General features: G+C 45.0%; 1 protein-coding gene across 2 annotated transcripts in view; it reads right to left on the reverse strand.

Annotated features, from left to right (window-relative positions):
- Positions 1–2,815: 2,815 nt before the first annotated feature.
- Positions 2,816–15,786, reverse strand: part of PUS7L (pseudouridine synthase 7 like) — a 47,174-nt gene continuing 34,203 nt past the window's right edge. The window contains exons 9-10 of one of the 2 annotated variants that reach the window (XR_008308488.1): positions 7,721–7,787; positions 2,816–2,832 (exon numbers count right to left, since the gene is read on the reverse strand). The gene's annotated coding sequence lies outside the window, so the exon portion shown is untranslated. Of the gene's footprint in view, positions 2,833–6,747; positions 6,878–7,720; positions 7,788–15,786 lie in introns of those variants that run through there. The other variant, XR_008308485.1, reaches the window with a different exon arrangement.

The following is a 15,786-nucleotide window of genomic DNA, read 5'->3' on the forward strand; positions in this document are numbered from 1 at the left end:
GCTCATAATACATGGAAACTGGAATTTATAAAATGGATCTGGTGAACAATCACACTGAAAGTTCTAAGAAAATATTCTGTGGTTTAACATAATTTAACATGGATTAGTAATCTCTAACTACCTTACTGTACTCAAAATCCTTTTCTCTATTTTAAGGAGTAGTAGTTTTACAGTTTCTTCATAATATTAGAGTAGTAATTTTTAAGTAATATGACTACTGTTTCACAATTTAATATTGATTCATGTTCTCCTGTTCTCTCTTATGCTGGTCTTACACCGTAATAAGGATGATTGATTGATACTCAAAATCTGAAGAATATTGATCAGAAGGAAAACATGACTCAAATGCTGCTCTGTGAACTTTTTCACAAGTGTTAGTGGAAGGCTTCTCACTGTGCATGCCCACAGTGTATGGAGGCGTTCCATTACGATACAAGGGACATGCTGAAAATGGGAGGTAGAGATACAGGTGTCCTATAACCATATGCACTCTAATAGTTCATAACATGGTTTTGAAAGAGCTGGTGCAAAGTCCTGCACAAGTGCAAATGGAGAGGTCACTTTCCTCATTCAGTTTTCTCATGCTCTTGCACCAAATCAGAAGCAGCCATTCTGTGACTAGCCATTTCTGTGACTAGAAGGGCACCTTTGGATCCAAGCCATAGTGGCTGAAGAATAAGAAGAATGTGCTGCCTCTTTTTCTGTGCTTATGAGTCAACAGGGGATTCTGATCATGAAAGAGGGAAGTTCTTCCAGCTTAATTAGCATGGAGTATCAGGAGTGTGATCTTGTCTTTGGGAGGAGGGCTGATCTTGTGGTAGCAAGCATTTATTGTCCCCTTTGCTAAGCAGGATCCATCCTGGTTTGCACTTGGATGGCATCCAGTGGGGGGCCCCCACTGGCCTTACTGGCTTGGACATTCTCTTGGCAGCTGAGGCCAGAGAGGCCCCAGGTGGAGACAGGCAGAGCAGCCCAATGAGCAGCCAGCCAAGATGCTGTGGGATCAAGGAGCTGGGTTAGGGGGGCCGGGGGAAGGGCGGGGCGAATGAAGGAGGAGGCAGAAGCAGACAGAGGCACAGCTAAGGGGGATAAGGGTGAGAGCAGCCTGATATGGCAGGGCGGAGGTCCAATTAGTGGGGGCGTAGGATGCATCAGTTGTCAGGAGGGATTTAAGGTAGGCTCGGCCAGTGATGAGGGGCAGTTGGAGGGTGAGTGGTGGAGGCCTCCGGAGAGAGACTGCCACAGTGACCCCAAGGAGCCTGGAGGAGGAGGACTCGGGTGAACCAAGCCCCCTCCCCTCAAAAACTCTGAGGCCCTGCCTGGGGGAGGTGAGAGGGAGAAGTAAACAAGAGAACAGCAGTGGAGAGGCCAGTGTCGTGATAGATAGGAAACTACATGTGTGAGCACTGTAAGATATCCCCCTTATCCATGGGGATGGAGCCACTCTGGGAAGAGTATCTGCATGCTTGTATGCAGAAGGTTCCAAGGCCACTCCCTGGCATCTCTAAGCTAGGGCTGACAAAGACTCCTGCCTGTAATCTTGGAGACACCTCTGCCAGTCTGTGTAGATAATACTGAGCTAGATGGACCCATGTTCTGACTGGGTATATGGCAGCTTCCTATGTATGAAATAACTCTGAAATAACTCTGTGTGATGGAGCAGTAGGGCCCCCTTCAGTTGTTATTATAAAGGGGGCATGTGAATGTGATGGCATTCCTCCTGATTCTGCCTGAGTGCAGCAAGCACTGTATCAGGAAGAGTTTCTACTCACAATCTGGAACCCTGGCAGACGCTAACCCGATCCAGATGTTATTTAAAAGCCTCGCTGTAATCTCGTACAGTGGGGTGAAGGGGGAGTAACCCCAAGTAACCCACCCCTGCAATCACAGATGTGCCCACCATTATGGGGAGGGCTTTTCCCTCTTCAGACAAGCCCTGTCATAACTGTGAGTGGCAGGGTGTGCAGGTGAGTGAAGTGGCAGGGGCAGGACTTCCTCTCCCTTCGCCCCACTGTATACGGCAACAGCAGGGCATTTTTACAAGTCAGGATAGTCAGAAACTATGGCTACAGTGCACTGGCTGCAGGGTCCAAGGCTAGATAGTGCGTTCCCATTCCTCCCTACAGGGCCAGATTATGACACGCTGAGACCTTAAGCTATGTCAATCTTAAAAGCATTTTAAAATATATTATTCTAATAAAAGGGAGAAATAATAATGCTTTATTTTTACTTCAGAAAGATGCAATGAAAAACTGATATAATCTAACAAAAACAATTATCTTATAACAATGCAAATTTCTATTTGTATTAGAAATACCTGTAAATGAAAAGACATTATGTAAAATTTGTAATTTAGTCATTTTTTAAAAAATTCTGAGGCCCTAAGCTGTAGCTTACTTAGCTAGTACCTAAATCCAGCACTACCTCCCTGCATCTAGGTACAATAAAAACTGAAGAAGACTCTGCATCTAACTATACTGGAAGATAACTCATAAGGAGACACATTACAATTTCTAAATCCCTTAATGGAGCATTTATGACATTCACTGGCACCTGTTCTTTTCACTTCACCTGGTTGCTAAACAAAACCTCCCTCAGGCTCCCTGTCTAACACCTAGGAAGATTTTCTGTCATTGTTGCCCAGCCAGCTGCTGTTCTGTGGCACTGCTTCAAACATGAATCAGGCATGTGGAAAGGGAGATGCACATAGTGCAAAACCCACAACACTGCTAAATCCATCTACAAAGCACTGAACTGTGGGGGTAGAAGGGAGAGCCACATGATGACAAGAGGCTGCCAATTCCTTGACTTTTTTGGCATCCAACAATAGGACTGGAACAAGAAAAGAAAAGATAGAGAAAGAGAGAAATTATTACAATGCTAGAGGATGTCGCAGAGCTCAAAAACCATAGATCACCTTCTTCCTCCCACTCCTCCCATTGTATTAATATAACAATAGACTCACAGGCACTATATGGACCATCTGTTGCAGAACAAAATCAGGGGTGTAGCTAAAATTGAGCGGATGGGTTCAAAGAACCTGGGCCCCCCCAGCTCCTGAGGGGCCCCCAGCTCCACCCCTCCCTATTTTCTTCATTATCACTCCGAGGGGCCACTGAGGAGGGGGTGAACGCAGGCCCCCTCGCCTAGCTATACTCCTGAACAAAATATTGCTCTCTCGATCTCTACTGGGCATATTCGTATGACTTAAAAGCTTATTTCATGCTCGTCCTACACATCAACCTCTCACTCTAGTACCAATGTCAGGGCATATTGCTTCCCACTGACTGTTTCAGCTGAAAAAAATCTATTCTCAGTATTGCCTTTGTTTTAAAAGCACAGAGTTTGAAGACTGACTGTAGTCCAATTTTTAGCTTTGTACAATCAGTTGAAAGAGAAGAAGGAATAGGAGGAGCCAGCCACTAGAGAATAATGGTGTGTGTGTGTGTGTGTGTGTGTGTGTGTGTGTGTGTGTGTGGTGTCTCGAGTTATTCATAGGACATTGCTGTTTCCATCATACCACATCTCTCAAGGCATACAGTTTTTCTGTTCAGAAAGAAGTATAGGAACTGGACACATGGATACTCCAGGAACTTTCCCAAACAGCAGGCTTTAGCGTGGGTTTATTGCAAGGCTTTACTGTGAGTTTGAATTTGCCCCAAAAATCTGACACAAAAAGTGGATTTTTTTACCCCAGACATAAATCGAGCTAAGCTCCAATACACAGGGGGAAACCCAAATTGTGTATCGAGTGCTCTCTAATATATCACATGGACTTGAGGGTAAATCTGGTTGATATATGAATGTACACCCACCTTCCCAAAGTAAAGTTGTCACCTGGAAAAGCTCCAGCTATACATCCTGGTAAGTGAGTACAAAGTCTTTATTAGTAGATTAATGAAAGCAAATATTTTGCCAACTGGCAAAAACAACTTTTAATTGCTATCTAAGTATCTGGGTTGATTCGTCAAGTTCTACAAACAGTTTATCTACTACTACTTGCCAAGGGGTGGGATAAAGTTATCCTACCCTGTTTCCCACAGAAAAGTAGACCCTCTGTTTGGGTTTGCAAACGCAGCACCCAGACTATCATGGCAGCCGCAGTCTCCACTCAGGCGTGGAGCCTGACCGCCAGTGGCCCGTATGCGTCAGATGCAGGGGGCGTGGTCTGGCTCCCAAAGGGAGCCTTGAAGCTCCGTTCGGGAGTTGGAGTCCAACTTTTGAAAGGGCCGCATGGCCCCTTCGGGAGCTAAACTAAGGCTGGTGCTGCTTTCGCTATGTGGCCAGGAGCAGCTCTTCCCTGCCTTAAAGGCAGAGAAGAGCCGCTCCTGGCTGCACTGCTTTCTCAGCACCAGCCTTTTAACTCCTGAAGGGGCTGAACGTGCAGCCCCTTCGGGAGCCAAACTAAGGCTGGTGCTGAGTTCACAGCTCAGCCAGGAGCAGCTCTTCACTGCCTTTAAGGCAGGGAAGAGCCTTTCCTGGCCGCACAGCAAACGCAGCACCGGCCATTTAACTCCTGAAGGGGCTGCGTGACCCCTTCAGGAGCTACCTAGGCTGGCGCTGCATTTGCAGTGCAGCCAGGAGCAGCTCTTCCCTGCCTTAGCAGGGAAGAGCCCCTCCTGGCCACGCTGCAAATGCAGCAGCCATTTGACTCCTGAACGGGGGCCGCATAGTCCCCACTCGGAAGCTAAACCAGTACCCCCGCATCTGACGTCAGACACAGGGCCGTGTGTCGGGGCCACAAGGCATGGCCCCTGATTGGATGCGGCCCAGGTTCTTTGAACCCGTTCGCCCAACGGTAGCTCCACCCCTGTCTCCTCTGCAGCAAATGGGACCTAGTGGGGTGGGGAGGTCCTCCGAGGATTGGCAAAACCTTTCCATCATTATTTATGCTTCCAGGAGACAGGCAGTCTTCATTATATCATCCTCCGATTGGCCACAAACAAGCTGGAGGCGGTCGGTGGACCCTCAAGGAGGCATTGCTAGCAAAAGATCATAGAATGTGCTCTGCAGAGCATCACATTCAGAGATGGCAGCCCCTGTAGCCACAGCCCTCTTTTACAAACATGGTCACTCACTCTCAGGGACTCCTAGAAATGGCAAATGCACCCTCACAATCAACACACCAAGATATGATGGCTCTTATTTTCATCCTACCTTGGTGTGGGAAATTGCTTTGCTCTCTTGACCAAACTGAAGCCATTTTGTTAGCTTGATGCTAGAACTATATGAGCAAGAAACACTTTGCAAGAAGAAAAAGACAACCAGCTTAGTTGGCAAGCAGAAAATAGCCAAACTTGAAGTTTAGCTAGAAATAGATTACGGGAAAAGGTCTATTTGAGATTGGAATAATGCTTTAGCAGACAATGTCAGCAGCTAATAATTTGCACAACCCCTGTCTACAGCAATCTGACCATACAGGATGAATATCATTTTGTCACTGTAAGTTCCTTGTTTTAATAGATGCCTGCAAATTGTCCAGCTAACTGATTGAAACAATTATGTAATTTCCTCTTTTGAAAATATAAGTCTGTATTCTAAACTTTGAAAGAGGTCTTTGAATCTGGTCAGGTTTGTAACCTGCACTGGCTCTCTCTGACCCATATTCAGCTGAAACTGTCTTTATCAATAAAGCAATACTTGGATTATAATAAATACAGCATGAAGAAATAGAGGGTATTCTCACAATCCATGGAAAGTGGGCTAAGGGAGCTTAGCTCCCGCTTTCCACGGATCGTGAGAACCACTGGGTTCGCAGGGGAGCCCAGTTTCCCCAAAGCGGGTCACCTGCTTAACTACCCCTCCCCTTAGCCCTAACCCGGGATTTTTGGTCGTGTATTGCTGTAGCACGGCTCCGCGCCACAGCAACACACAAGGAGACCCCTGGCCAGGAGGCTGCAAGCAGCCCCCCGGGCTTGGGGGTCTCTCCAGCATGCCCCATGCACTCACACGGGACATTCTGGAACTTCTGGGGGCCACATGGCCCCCGATCCCTGCAGCCGGTGGCGGCTCCGTGACCGAGCCGGCAGTCGTGTGGGCAGCCAATCTGGTCACCCAGGAATGCCTTCTGCTCATCTGAGGGGAGAGCGGGCTCAGCCCGCTCTCCCCGCTAACCCCGTAATGGCGAGTCTCACCGATCGTGAGACTCGCCTCTATGTTTTCTTCCACATTGGTAAAGAACAAGGTACAGGATCTGGGCTACCCACATTTGTGCAAGCTAGGTTGGGGAATTTGCATGGGTTCTCACAAGCCTGCAAACCTGGGCTGCATGTCTCCTACTTTCATTTCGATAATCGTGTGAACGCCCTTTTGAATCTCTAATGCTCTCTTTTCCAAAGAAAACCAAACTTGAGTAGCACGATCCCTGAAACCTCCCGCAACTCGAGTAGAGAGTGAGCACCAGTAAAGCTGTGCCCTTTAACTAGAAATGATCAAATAATGATATCATTGGAAAATTTACGGGCATGAATCAGCAAATATTAGAATTTTCTAAAGACTTAACAGTGAATGTCAACATTCACTAACATAAATACAGGAATCAGGGGAAAATAGAAGGCAAACAAACACAGACCAATTATTATTATACAAAGAGATGGCAACTGGAAAAGTAAATAAGATAAATTAAACGACTTTCTACAGTTCACTTAGTGAAAAAAGCTGGGAAATTAAAAGCTGGGGGGAAACTGGGAAACTAGGCTTGAGAGACCAAGTCTGAAAAACAAGGATACTGACATCTGTTTTAACATCTATTATGTCAACTTCTGTTTTATGAGAGAAAAGGGATCCCCACTATATTCCATGGAAATGTGAAGTGCAGGCCAACTCTTCGCAATGAGATACAGGTGGCAAGCTCTTGGCTGTGAGACCACTCGTCTTTCTACAGAGAAATATTAAGAAATCTACGTTAACATACCTACACATTCTAAATGCAAATATAGTGTCTTAAAATAGACTTGGCGGTGGTGATGGTGATTTTGTGCGAGGAGAAAGAAGAAAAAGCCATTTTCTTTCTTTTCCCTACACACACCTTTTATTTGAGCAAACTATTGCTTTCTCTCAAGTTAGCGTGTGTGTTGCAGCTTTTGTGCCAAACAGGAATCTTCAGAGAGTTCAGAAGATAAATGAAAAGGTCAGAGAAGTATAGTTTCCTTGCACTTAAATCTTCAAAGGCAAGAGGCAGATAATCACCAGGGATGTAGTCTAGTATAGTACAAAGAGCCTGAAACAGCTTATTCTAAGAATGGTTTAATAATCAGAGTAAGGGGCGGGGGGGAGTAAGCACACAATGGCAAGGCTTTGTCTAAGAACCACTGTCATAGATTGCGCTACTAATATTGGACAACCTGCCCCCTAATAACGAAAACAAAGAGGTGGCATTAGCACTACCTTCTTGGAAATCCTTGATATTCGATATTTCCATTCGGTTTCATACATGCAAGCAAATTGCATGCATGCCATTTTTCCAGGGAACCAGTATGGTATAGGGCTTAGGGTGCTGGACTAGGACCAGGGAGACCTGAATTCAAATCCCTGTTTAGCCATGAAACTCATTGGGTGATTCTGGGCCAGTCACTTAGCCTAAACTAACTCACAGGATTGTTGTGAGGATAAGCATAATCATGTACACCACTCTGGGCTCCTTGGAGGAAACATGGGATATAAGTGTAGTACATAAATAAGAGAGGTCATAATTTTGATACCACTTCTTGTAACAACTTACATGTAAGAACCTTTATTATTGCCAAGCAGGTGGAGCATGACAGCAGGTTTCTTCAGAGTCCTTCAAACTGCAAGGAAGGCCACAATCACTGATTAAAAACAAACAAACAGTACAGTTCTAAAGTTTCATCCTTCATTTTAAATAACATTGTTACACAATCACTTCCCCAGCCATTGTGATGTTTCAGATCAATGCAACTGGGGCTGAAGTTCCATTGGAGGAGAGATTCTTGGAGAGATGTGGCATCTTTAGAACATTTGCATCATGAACATACAAAGTTGCCTTATACCAAGTCAGATCATTGGTGCACCTAGTTCAGGACTGACTATGGTGACTGGGAGTAGCTCCAGGGTCTCTGCCAAATGTCTCCCCAAGCCTTACTACTCAAAATAATTTTTAACTAGAGATGCAAGGGCTTAACATGGGGCTTTCTACATGAAAACCATGTGCATGTGCTCTACCAGGATCTTTAGCCCCTTCCCAAACAATGAACTTTCAGATTTTTATGGAATCACAGAATTTTATAGTGGGAAGGGACTTTGGAGGTCTTCAAGACCACCCCACCAGCTCACCCCACCAGCAAACTGCTACAGCATCCTTGCAACAGCAACCTCTTTTTCTAAAAAGGCTGTGCATGTTCTATTGGACTGGGATAATTGGCCTGCCAGTTCAGATGTCATAAGGAATGGTTCCATATGTTATGTTATCGCTTCAAGCATCTCCCTATTTGATGCAAGAGAAGGAAGGGTTCTACTTTCAGTCCTGGTTTCGAATAAACCTAGGTTTGTGATTATGTCTGAGTGAGACAAATTCTGGCTTGCTGGGAACAGTTTGCAAACATGTCAGCATATGGAGCTGGGGGGGGAATTGGTCTTGTTCTAAAGCCAGTATAATCTGGAAGTAGAATCCTTCCTCCTCTTATACATTAAGGGAACAGAGTAGTACGTGCACCCAGTAGTGGATTAACAGAGAGACAGAGTAGGCATTTGCCTATGGCAGCAAAATTTGAGGAGCAGCAAATTTTGCCCCTCCTCAAATTTTGTCACCCCTTTCTGTGGGCAACAGCTGCTGCAGCAAGGGTGGAGTGAGCAAGGAGAAAGTCCTTTTACCTTATTTTTAAAAAGGCAAAACTTTTTTGTTTAAGGTAAAAGGGCAGCAAAACCCTTTTTGCCTATGGGCAGCAAAAAGCTTAATCCGCCCCACGTGCTTGGTAGAAGTGATGGTGTGGAAGCAAGGTAGGAGGAAAACCTGGGCAGCTTTTCCACCTACCTTTCTTCCACACAGTCACTTCTATCCAGGTTTTCTTCTTACCTTGCTTCCACACAACCAAATATTGGGAGCAAACATAGCTCCCAAATCTGGATAGAACACAGTTTTTGATGGTATGAATGACCTCATTATGTTAGTTCAGCTTGTGAGTCCCTTTGGGGACAATGAATCATCTTATTTTCCACCTGTGTGATTGGGAAGCTGCACCTGTTGAATTTCTGCCTGGAGTCATCCTCCCCAGCCTACTTTCCCCTGAAAGATCAAGGCAAAATCTGAATACATGGAGCCTAATTTGCAAAGCCAGCATAATATATGAGACTGCCCAAGTCTTTACAGCCTATATGGAGCAGAAGTTAGGGTGGACACCTTAATTTGCCATTTCTATAGTTTTTAGAGCATGAGTAAAATTGAAAACATCTTAACTCATCTTAAAACTAAAAATTTTAGATTACTGAATAGTTTTCCAATGCTGATGAGCAACTGATAGCACAGAGTGCTGTTCTTTTTATTGTATCTACATTTTACATTGCTTAGTAATCAGACAATGAGCCCGAAACAGAAGGTTACACTTATTAGAGAGCCAGCAGTCCAAGATTTTCTCCAAGAGGCCTTTCTTCCACTAATCTTGGAGTTAATTATAGTTACAAAAGTGCTGTGGAATGAAGTTATCTCACGATGAAAACAGAGCAGGAGCGGAAATCTTTGAGGGATTATGAATGTGTAACTGTCAGATGCCAGAGTTTGTGAACAAATACTGAGGGCAACTTGAAAAAATGGGACTCTTCAACCCAAAATAAGAAATGTGGACTCTCTCTTGATTTAAATTGGTCATATGGCAGAAGAGAATTTCAAGCAATTAACCCTTTTGACCTCCAGGATGACTGTACATGTCCTCAATGAAATGCTAAAGAACAGGCCAATATCGAGGGTGCCTTCAATATCCCTACATATCTGGTTCTTTTAAAATTTCTGTCTCAATAGCCTGTCAGTATGGTCTTGTGGCAGCTTCCCAACCAAATAAAAAGATATCAGCTACCATACAAAACCATAAAATGCGATGAGGAAACATTTTAAGCCACCATAAAAACAAGCAAGCACAATCAGCCAATAAAATAACACCAGCCATTATCTTCCACCACAAAAGCTTCACAAGACCCCTACCAACTTGTTGCTGCCTCACTGAACCTTGCAAGGCCTGCTGCTACCTCTGGCTTTCCACCACCTTGCATGCCCTCACATGCCCTGATGCTGCCTTATGGGCCTTACAAGCTACTCTGCAATCTCACCACCACTGTTTGCATGTTTGCTCAGGAGTGTGTTTGCTAGCATGCCATTTAGCTTTTGCTCTTAATTGGGGGAATTAGCTCTGATGCATACAGCATGCATTCAGCAGTACATTTTTTTAAACTATTGGTTGCAATTAATGGCAGATCAGAATTAGGCTGCCCCTAGTGGAGCAAGGGAGGGAAGAGAAAAGAGATGATAGACAAAGTTGAGAGAGCGAGAGAGCGAATACTTTCTTAATTGTGCAGAGCTTGTGTGCAGATATTTCAAGTGCATTGGCCATCCTTCAGATAGGGAGTGATGTACAGATGTAGCACCCATGGCAATAGAGTGTAGCACCCGTGGGAATAGAGCTCTGGAGGAGCCTAGACAGTTCAGAATGAGTGTTTGGAACTCACAACCAACCCATGTCAGCCTTTGCTATAAGTCTTGAAGAGCACTAGAGGGTCATGGGCAATTTTCAAGAAGCAAATCCTGGGACTTACAGCTGGCCCAAGTCAGGGGAACTTTAGCCTCGAGGGGAGTTACTAATAGCCAGGAACAGGAATTTGCGGTACAGCTCCTGGGGAAGAACCAAGATGGTTCCACTCTGGCACAGTGGAAGGCAGCTTAAGGACATCAACTCCCCGGCAGAAGTAATTCCAGGAGCAGTCTCAAGCAAAACCAGCCAGAGTCCAGCTCAACGGATGCAGTGATTTCATGTGATATGGGTGTACACATGGTCCTATCCTTCTGAACACACACACACACACACACACACACACACACACACACACGGTGTACATGGACCACAGTTTGAGTTCTGGTCCAATTTTGGACCAGTCCATGGTCCAGCGAACCAGTTCTGTCTGGTCCAGCCAAACTGTGAACTGATCCAGTGGTTCGAGATGGAGCTGGGCGTGGGGCATCAAGTGGCACCTTTAAAAGCAAAGATGTAGGCTTTTACCAGTGTGACCACTGCTCCAGACAGCTTCCTGCTGTGGCAGCACCTGCCCCCAGCAGCCCATGCATGGTGGCGGGGTTCCATCATTCACCTGGCCTCCATGCATGTGCAGAGGCCAAGTGAGTTACAGAGCTGCCCCACTGCATGTGGGCTGCTGGGGAGAACACTGCTGCAGCAGGAAGCTGCCTGGAGCGGCAGTCACGCTGGTAAGGACCTGCGTTTTTACTTTTTAAAGTGCCACTTCCCCACCCCCCAGTGCCACCTCGAACAGCCGGACCGATTCGTGGTTCGGCTGGACTGAACTGGTTCATTGGACTGCAGGCTGATCCAAATTTGGACAGGAACTCAAACTGCAGTCGATGCATACCCATAGCACACACCAGGCCCTAACCTTATATGAGTTCACAAGGTCCAGACAGTTAATATGAAAGAAGAGCCAATAAAGGCTTATTTCAAGCAGAGAGTTGCAAAAGTCCACCTCCTAAAGTTTTCAAATCGTAGTGTTAGAGATGTAAGGCATTTGTGTTAACGTCACTGGTGATATAAATGTGTGGTCCTGTATATTTATATATACTTTTTTTGTTCTGTAACATATCATAGTGCTGTCAAGTGCCTACCACAGTTATTGTTTTTCTTTTTGTCTGCTCTTTTTATCCCTGTGGCTTTCTTTTATGTCAGCTAATACCTTAATTCGGAGATTTTTAAAAACAAGGCCTAGCAGACAAAAAAGCTAACATTGTTTTCATAAGAAGGGATTTTCCTCCATCTGCTATTCCATGAAGTATCTCACAGTTCAGTAGGTCAGGTGGTCTCATGGCTGAAGCGGGAACTTCTAAAGCAGCCACTATACAGTACATTTGTATCCATTCAAAAGAAATTGCCCCTCTCCCCATCCTCCTCTTCTATTACTGTACATGCATGGTGATTCCAGAACAGCAATTTCCATTCCATACACTCACAGTATGGCTTTTGGAATTCCCAGTTCTGCATGATTTAGTTGTGAGCATTCAGAAGTGATGGAAAGTACACTCGTCAAAGTCTATTTTCACTGAGGCTGTGTTTTATAGCTGCTTCCCTCATAAACATAAAGTAATCCTATGTAAATTTAACTATGAGTTTATTCAGAAACAACTCCACTTTATCCTTCTCCTTCCCTTCTCTTCTCCTTTCTGACCCCTCCCCCACACTTTCTACAGGATCCCCACTGAGACAAACTTCTAAACACACACACACACACACACAAGATTATTGGATAGAATACAACAGGCTGTTCACACAAACAACCCTACCGGGGTAGGGCTGCTCATGTTAAACGCCAGGATTGTGGCTGATCCTGGCACTGTCCTACTGGGTAGCCCAGGGTCCCCCCCAGTTTATACATGGAATCCCTGCTGGTATGTTTCCCAGGCTATGGGAAACACCTATATCGGGCAGCAGTGATATAGGAAGGTGCTGAAAGGCAACATCTCATACTGCACAGGAGATGGCAATGGTAAACCATTCCTGTATTCTACCAAAGAAAATCACAGGGCTCTGTGGTCAGTAGGAGTCGTCACCCTGATGTTTTTTGACCCTAAAGTCAATGGCACACTTTATCTTTAGAAAGGCACAAAAGCAGCCTTCCCGCCTGTTTCCTAATCAAATGTCTGATCGTGCTGCCAGACACAGAGGCGGGCACCTAGAGTGCCCAGCTGAGGGAAAATCCCTCAATGCACCATGCTCCTCGTTCAGTGCATTAGGGATTTCTGGAAGCTGGGCTGCATTGTTTCGGTCTCCAGATGGCCGTGCGACTCACAGGAGTGCTGCTTGTGTGGGCGCATAAGCTTCACAGCACCAGAAGGACAGGAGAGATTGTCTGGCGGGGAAGGTAGGTACTACACACACACCCTTCCCTGCCCCAGTAAAAGGTCGTGTGTATGACCTCATTGTGTTACACACTCAAAGATTGTTTAAAAATTGGAGCCAATTCCTCATTCCTAACTGATTTGCATTATTTTTTAAATCCACCTCATGAAACTTGGCTGAAATTTGAGATGCTTCAAAATAACACTGAATCATACTCTCTATATGTGTGTGTCTGGCAAATCTAAAACCTAGAAATACTGTTAGACTAGCCTGACAGCTTTCTTCATGCAACAGCCATGTGAGAAGGTTAGTCTGAGAGACAGGCCCAGTGGTTTTCTTGGCTGAGCACTGCAGGTATTTAAATTAAGTCTACTCAGTCCAAGTCTGATACTCTCATCTACTACATCGCACTGGCTCACAAAAAACACATTAATGAACAGCTCCATGCTTGGGGAATTCCTTAGTTTCTGGTAGGATTTGAGCTCCTCCCCCTTGATATGTTGACATCATACTAGCCATCTGTCAAAGACATTTAAGCACGGACCACTTCCTGGTTGACAGCTGCATGCCTGCGGTTGAATAGTTAGAGCTGTACAGGCCAGTATTTTGTATCTACTTCCTTTCTATTAATACAAATCTTGGATTCCCCAGTAGGCTAGGCTCCATCTCCACTAACTCTCTTTGGTTATATAAACGACTTTAGTTCTGCGTATCAGTTTTCTCAAGTTACATTTCTCTAGCTGTCCGTAAGCACAAGCAGGCATTCAAAGTACACGCTTTAAAAATGATAGCAAAAGCCAATAGCTTTTCATCTCCATCACATGACTGACTTCACAGCACTAATGTGGCAGATGCTCACTTGTCCCAAGGGTCTGTTGTTCAACAGCAGATAGGGAAATGCTATGAAATGAACCAGTTTGGCTGAAAATGAAACTGGTCTGATATTTTAAATTTAGTGTTCAGCCACAGGCTGCATTAAATGCTCAAGTGTGTCTTCAGGCTTGCCATGCAGATTAATGCCCACCACATGGTCCAATTATCACCAGGGTGGTCTGGCAACATGTGGGGTCAAACCACAGGCTAGTAGCCAATCCACTGCTATAGGGCTTGGTGCCTGCAACAACCACCAGCTGGAGTGAGTGTGAACTTGCAAGTGAGATGTGGACACTTGGTGAGATTTATGCTTAATGAAATTATTATTGTATCATCATTATTTATTTATATAGCTGCATCCATGCCCACTGAGGGGCTCCCAATCTAGCTATCAACACAAACCAGACAATAGAGATAGAGGAGGGAAATAGAGGCAGTGATGGGTAAGGGAAGAACATATGATTATTTCGATTGTATGTATTTAGGCTTAGTTATGGGAGAGTATAAGCCCACCATGACAAGGCTTTAAAGCCCTTGAACTAATTATGAACCAGGATGAGCTTGCTCGCACCAGCTGGAGAGAATACGTGTGTGTGTGTGTGTGTGTGTGTGTGTGTATACATGCAAGACAGAGAGAGAACAAGAGCATGCAATTATGTACTGTGCATTAACAAAGAAAGCCTACAAAACAGACATGTTTGTTGAAAAGAGAGCAGCTGGCCCCTGCACTTTTCTTATATGAACATAACATATTTTATGAACGTAAGCTGCCTTACAGAGAATCAAACCACCAGTCTGCCTAGCTCAGTACTCTTTGCCAGTGGCTCTTCTCAGGAAGAGAAGGGTCTGTCTTGGCCCCACTTTCTGAGATCTTCTAGCTAAAAATGCCAGGGATTGAACCTAGGATCTCTTGTATGCAAAGCAAGTGCTCTATCACTGTATGGAACAATCCAAGTATTACAGATGGAGATTTTGCTGCAGTGCAACAGGCAAGTTGCTTCCACTGAATCTCTCATTGCGATGCATGTCCTAAACTCCCTGTGATTTTGCCTTAGCAAAAGTATAACAGTCATGTACAATGACCACCATTGTCATGGCATTTTTGAGATGTCAGTTCCTCTTTCTTCTATGCAGTATATTTCTGTGAATATCTTGCATAATGTCTGAAGACAGATAGCAACTCAAGAGAGCATGAATGGCATCTCTTTATTTGCTAAACTAAGCTTTAAAGGTGTTTGAGACAACCCTAGGCTTTGAAGATAACAAATCACTTCTAACATCCCTCCACTCTAATTCAAACCAGTGATGGGCAAGAGTAAGCTACAACAATACTTAACTCTATCAGTTAAAACACTGCTCATGTAGCCAAATGTTTAGCGCGCTGGTGTGATATAGTGGCTAAGAGACTGAGTTACGAATTAGAATTCCCCAGTTTGAATCTTGCTTCTACCATGTACTGACTAGATGACCTTTGGCAAGATCCTTCCTCTCAGCCTCTGCTTCCTAGCTGCAACATGAGAATAATAATTTTTACCTCATCAGTTGTTGTAAAGATAACAAGACAGGGGTGGTGGAAGGTTGTGGCCACCCCTTTGCTGTTGTGGGAAGGGGTTACCGCAACCTACCTGTGCCTACCTGTTGGGAAGGAGGATGGCTGGAACTTCCAGGTTTTGAGTTGGTCACACCCCTTGTGCCGGTGTCAGCATGTCAGTACGGTGGGAGGGGCATGGACAGCATCAAGGCACAGCTGCATTGCCAGCCCCCTCCCAGTCAGCGAGAGTGGTACCTTTGCCAGCTGGATGCTTCAAGCACTGTTAGTGAAGGAACCACTTGCTGACTGGGAGAGGGGCAA

This window comes from Hemicordylus capensis, chromosome 5 (assembly GCF_027244095.1).
Source record: "Hemicordylus capensis ecotype Gifberg chromosome 5, rHemCap1.1.pri, whole genome shotgun sequence".
Lineage (NCBI taxonomy): Eukaryota > Metazoa > Chordata > Lepidosauria > Squamata > Cordylidae > Hemicordylus > Hemicordylus capensis.